The following is a 6,000-nucleotide window of genomic DNA, read 5'->3' on the forward strand; positions in this document are numbered from 1 at the left end:
GAGAGGTGTGGTCCAGGTGCAAGATCCCTGGCTGGGAAACCAGAGGTGCTTTCCCAGGGTCATTGACTTCCACCATCCTGGGTTTTTTCCATTGAAGAATTAGTGGTTTAAGTGACATGACCTCCAATGCTCCCCTCAGTTCTAAGATAGAACGAATACTGCCTGTTATGGAATGAAGGGCTCTTTTACCTTGAAGGTCAAGGTCTCCGTTGAGTCTTTAAGCACTGTCAAAAGACGATGAAGGGTCAAAAAATCGGGAACCTTGAGTCTCTGGTTTAAAAATCAGCTCTCTGGGGGTAGAAGCCTCAATTTCCAGCTTGCAACCTGTGAGAGAGATGAATTAGCAGGTCTCAGGCCCAGCATGGACAAATGTCCCCAACATTAACTTTAGTCGTCTCAGCCAAACACTCTCCCCAAATCTCTATGGATTACCCCAATCATCGCCCACTCAGCATTTGGAGCTGGTCTTGCGCTGCCCTAGTGAAATGCTAAATAATTCATTACACTCTCTTTTCCTGCTATTGTTGCCTTGAACAGCTCTTGACTCTGCCCTTTGCCGCCGCTCCCCAGAGCTCCTGTGAATTAGGTTTGGGGAAGAAGACATGTGAGGCTCAGAGGATGCCAGTCCCTAGGGGAGGCAGACAAACATAATCTTGGTTTCTATAGCACCCTGAGACCCCAAACTGCGGAGCCTCCCACATCTCTTATCGTAACATTAAGAGCCGCCTTGTAGTTCACCCGAGGACATGTTCCAGGGAAATCATAGAATATTTATTAGCGTTATTACATTTTCTGCAGCACCTTTCATCCCAAAGGATCTCCAAATGCTTTGCTAACAAAATATCCAGGGAGATGTTATCCACTTCTAAAGTCAAGCCACTGTTCCACACTTTCCCCCTCACCACACCCCTTCCATTTGCCTTCCCCCAATCCATTTCTGCCAGGATTGTCATGACTCTTCATTGCTTATTGGGTAACACTCAAATGCCTTCTCCTGGTCATATGAGTTTCCTGTGACTGCTCTAACAAATTACCACAAACTCAGTGGCTGAGAGCAACACACACTTATTCTCACACAGTTCTGAAAGCCAAAAGTCCTAAAAGTGTTTCACTGTGCTGAGAACAAAGTGTTGGCAGGACTGTGCTCCCTCTGGATGCTCTAGGAGAGAACGCATTTCTGTGCCTTTTCCCACCTCTGGGCCTGTATTCCTGCTTTCCTTGCCTCATGCCCTTTCCACCACCTTCAAGACGAGCAGCTCAGCATCTTTAATCCTCTCTGTCCAGGCTTCACATTGCCTTCTCCTCTACTATCAAACCTTTCCATCTCCCACTTATGAGGACGTTTGTAATTACATTTGGGGCCCGTCACCGAATCCAGGATAATCTCCTCATCTGCAAAGTCACATTTGCCATAGAAGAAAACATTCACAGGTTCCAGGGATTAGACCCTGGATATTGTTGGGGACCGTGGTTTAGCCTACCACGCCTGGAACTGAAGGCCTTTTCCCCTGACCAAAGTCAGCATCTAATTCCCACCACCCCCCCACAGCAGACTGCACACCACGGCCACACTGAGCTGCTCAGTTTTCTATTCAGAAAGTTTTGCCTGTTTCTACTTCTGTGTCTGTGCTCTTGTCTCTTTCTTTGGAATGGAAGTGCCTGTTTTCCTCCGTGACTCCCTGTTCTCCCCGTTTGCCTTTGCTGGAACAAATCCTCTGACTTGCGAGCCGTCCCTGCAGCCTCGCTGTCCCGTAGTGTGCGTGGTGTTCGCTGGCACCCCATTCCAGGATCCCCTTTCACATGGGACGCGCTCCTTGTCTTCACATGGACGGCCTTTAGGAAATGCCACATAAATTATTCCCATGGGAATGATAGCACAGGGAAGGGTTTCAGGTTGATTCCACAACTATGCTTTTGACATTCAACATATATTTATTACTCATTTAAAATACTTATGAAGTTCTTCCTCTGAGTCTGGCCCGATTCATATTGATAAAGATGTATGCCTTAGCCCTTAAGGAATTTAAGGCCTGCAGGGCACTGAACAACAACTGCAAGTCCCACCACTGCTGAGTCAGAGGAACTGATAGGTGATAGGGTGCCATAAGATCATACACAGAGGGCCTATCTGGCCTCACGGTGGGTGAGAAGTGAGGGAAATTAATTTGGCAATTAGAGATTCTACTAAAAAGACAATCATAATGTTATTATTCATAGCAAAGATCCACCTTCCATTTGCATAGTGTTTCTTATGAGGTGTGACCATAATGTAATAGAATGAGTTTTCTTATAAAAACCAAACATAACAAATTATATTACAGGGAATCTCAGCGTTGGGAAGGACCTTAAAGGTCATATTGTTCAACTTTCTTTCTGATGCAGCTCTTCCCTCTAAACTACACCTAATGCCTGTGCTTGCCTGAATTCTGCTTGAAAATCTCCAAGGAGTGTGGTTTTTCATGAAAGTCACCTTGGATTTTATATGTATGTTAGAGAATAGAAAGGAAAGAGGGTACCCTATACTACTGTCTGCATATGTACATATCAATATATAAAATTTGTGTATATATTGTATATATAGATATATCTGTATATATATATATATATATGTATGTGTGTGTGTGTGTGTGTGTATATAAAGCAATTGTGCTGCAATTCCAATTCTGCACAATTGTGGAAGTTCCAAAAATGTGTTGCAAAATTGCATTAATGTTAGAACCTATTGGGATGTATGTATATTCTCTCAAAGTGACTACTTTGACCAGGAACACATACATGCATACACAGGTCTGGAGGTATTTAAAAATTATTTTCTTTATAATTATTTCAAAATAATTTCACAGGGTAAAATGACGGCTATTCCTTTTTTCTAAAATGGAGGTTTGTGCTGAAATGAGGGTGGTTTAGTAAAAAGACTATGAGTCTCAGACAGACATGAGATCAAATCATGGCTCTTCTTCTTAGGAGCTACACGGCCTTAAATACATTATTTAATATTTCTGAGTCTCAATTTCATCTGTAAAATGAGGCTAATATCATTTTCCTTATAGGACAGTTACAAAAATAAATATGCCTAGCACATAGCAGAAACTCAAATTATTTTCTACTCTTTTATGAAGAAGTTAAGATGGGTCTTATGGCTAGTTTTGTGGTAAATAAAATAAGAAAGAAGAATGTAAGATGATTTTTCTAGGGTTTCATAAATTTCTAAATACCAAGGCTGGGTTAGTTGTTTCTGACACGCCCTTTATTTTTCTCCATTGCAAAAGATGTACATGGCTTTTGCTTTTTTAATGGAGAAATACAAATGTCTGCCTATGTGCGCATGCACCTTTAACATCTCCTGACACGTTGCCTCACTTTTTGGTTATGTATATTCGCCTACTCAGTTACCTAAGGAAGAATGTATTGGGACCTTCTCTTTTGGAATTGGAACCCATATCAGTTATCTCTGGAGAGAAGCATTTTTTAATAAGAGGGTACATCTTAAGATGTTTAGGATGCTTTGTGATACATGAAAGCCCACCTGCAGTTTGTCATTGTCATCTCTTTGACTTCTAATCCTGTAGTAGTTTGTTTTACTAAAAGGCTGCATCCAATTCCTCCACCTACATGTAATTCATCAAGCAAGTCCACATCACCCTTTGCTCTCATTGAGTGAACCAGCTCCAGCATCAGAGATGAAAGGGTTGCTGTGTTATAAGTCATGATTCAGCCAGGGAATCACTCATGGTAAGTGTGGGTAAGATGTTTATGATGGCAATTAGACCTTACATAATTGAGAAGGAACAGGGTAGCAGAGGTCCACGAAAGGAGTTGGAGGAACAGAATATGAGTCAGTAGCCAATGGACAATCTGAGACTATGTCCAGTCTCTGAAGTCAACCATAAAGGGGGCATCTTGGAGGACCGTGGGAAGTGTTGCTTCTATGCAGCTATAGCCTCTGTGGGTCTGCAGCCAGGTGTCTGATGGTGAGCCTGAGTATTTTCTGGGTTACCAGGTGTGTCACTTGAGGAGAGGGCTGAATGTGGAGTGGAAAAGAATGAGAAAAAAGCGAAACCAGTCAGGCAATTTGCATGTGTTTATCACTACATCTGACCATGGCAGCTTCAGAGAATATTGGTTGCTATTTCACTCCTACCTTCCAGATCTTGTGCAAATGTTTCTTTTGGCCAATTCTAACTTGGAAATACATACAGAAGAAATTCTGAGATAAGTTGTTTCAGTTTAACCAAGTTGATGCAGAAGAATCCACCAGCATTGCTTACTAAAGAAGACAGAGAGAAAAGAGCTCTGCTGTATATATGCTTGTCTGCTTTCACCTATACTCAGCAGAAAGCACCTTGACCTTCTTGTGATGTAGTCTACCAAGAGGAAATTGCAATTTATTGTTTTTCTTATTGTGGTAAAATTCACATGCAATTAAAGGCCAAGATCTCAAGTGCAATTCAATGAGCTTTGAAAAATACATATACAGGGTAATAAACACCGCAGTGAAATCTTGTAAGTCTTGAAACCAGGTAATGTAAGCTCTCCAAACGTATTTTTTTAAATATTGTTTTGGCTATTCTAGGCCCTTGGTAGTTTTGTATAAATGCTGGAATAAATTTGTCGATTTGTATAAAGCGGCTGGTTGAAATTTTTCGTAGGATTGCATTGACTCTATAGAAAATTTGGGAAGATTAGACATTTCAATAATATTGATTCTCCAATCTATCAACCTCTTATTTCTCCTCATTTATTTATTTTTTATCTCTATCAAAAATATTTTGTAGTTTTTGATTCACAACTCTGGTACCTCTTCTGTTAATTTTATTCCTAAATATTTTTTGTTTTATAATGTTATTGTAAATGTTATTTAAACATTTTATTATTCTAATTTTGCATATTGATATTTATATAGGGACTTTATATGCTGTGATCTTACTTTATTTACTTGTAAGTTCTAATAGCTTTTTAAAATATAAATTCTTTAGGATTTTCTATGTGAACTATAATAATATAATTGAATAAATGAGATTTCCTCATTTCTAATTTTTATGCTTTTGATTTATTTTTCAAGCTTTATTTTACTGGTTAGCAGTACAATGTAGTATAGATTTAGTTAAAAGGAACATTCATACTTCGTTTATGAAAGAAAGGGGAAGGAATTCAATATTTCATTATTAAGTATGTTAATCAGTGGGCTTTTTGTAGATGTCCTTTATCAGATTAAGAAGAAGTTCCGTCTATTTCTACTCTGCTTAGAGTTTCAACTATGAACGGGTGTTGAGTTTTGCCAATTTTTTTTTTTTTTGGTTATGGTGTCTTTCTCTGTTTCCCACTGGAGTGCAGTGGCGCAATCTTGGTTCACTGCAACCTCTGCCTCATGGGTTCAAACAATTCTCCTGCCACAGCCTCCTGAGTAGCTGGGATTACAGGGGTGTGCCACCATGCCTGGCTAATTTTTGCATTTTTAGTAGGGACAGAGTTTTATCACATTGGCCAGGCTGGTCTTGAACTCCTGACGTCAAGCGATCCACCTGCCTCGGCGTCCCGAAGTGCTGGGATTACAGAGGTGAGCCACTGCACTTGGCCCCAAATAATGTTTAAGATGATTATATATTGATATAATACACAATTTTTCTTCTGGATTTTGTTAATATGATGGATTATATTGACTGATTTTTGAATATTAAAGCAATCTGGCATGCCTGGTATGAACTCCACTTGGAAGTTTTGTATATTGCTAGGTTTAATTTGCTAATATTGTGTGAAAATTTTTTGTGTTTATGCTCAGGCTTATTTGGCTGTAATTTTTTAAATTAAAATGTATTTGTTAAGTTTTGATATCAAAATTTGGTTGGCTTTGTAAAATAAGAGATGAAATGATCATTCTTTATTTTCTGAAGTAGTTTGTGAATTATTATATTATTTTTTCTCTATGCCATACAACTAATAGTAAGGCCATTTGGATTTATGTAATGGTTATGAATTTTACTTTAAAAGAAAGCTACATAT

The sequence above is a fragment of the Hylobates moloch genome, unplaced genomic scaffold, assembly GCF_009828535.3.
Source record: "Hylobates moloch isolate HMO894 unplaced genomic scaffold, HMol_V3 SCAFFOLD_11, whole genome shotgun sequence".
Lineage (NCBI taxonomy): Eukaryota > Metazoa > Chordata > Mammalia > Primates > Hylobatidae > Hylobates > Hylobates moloch.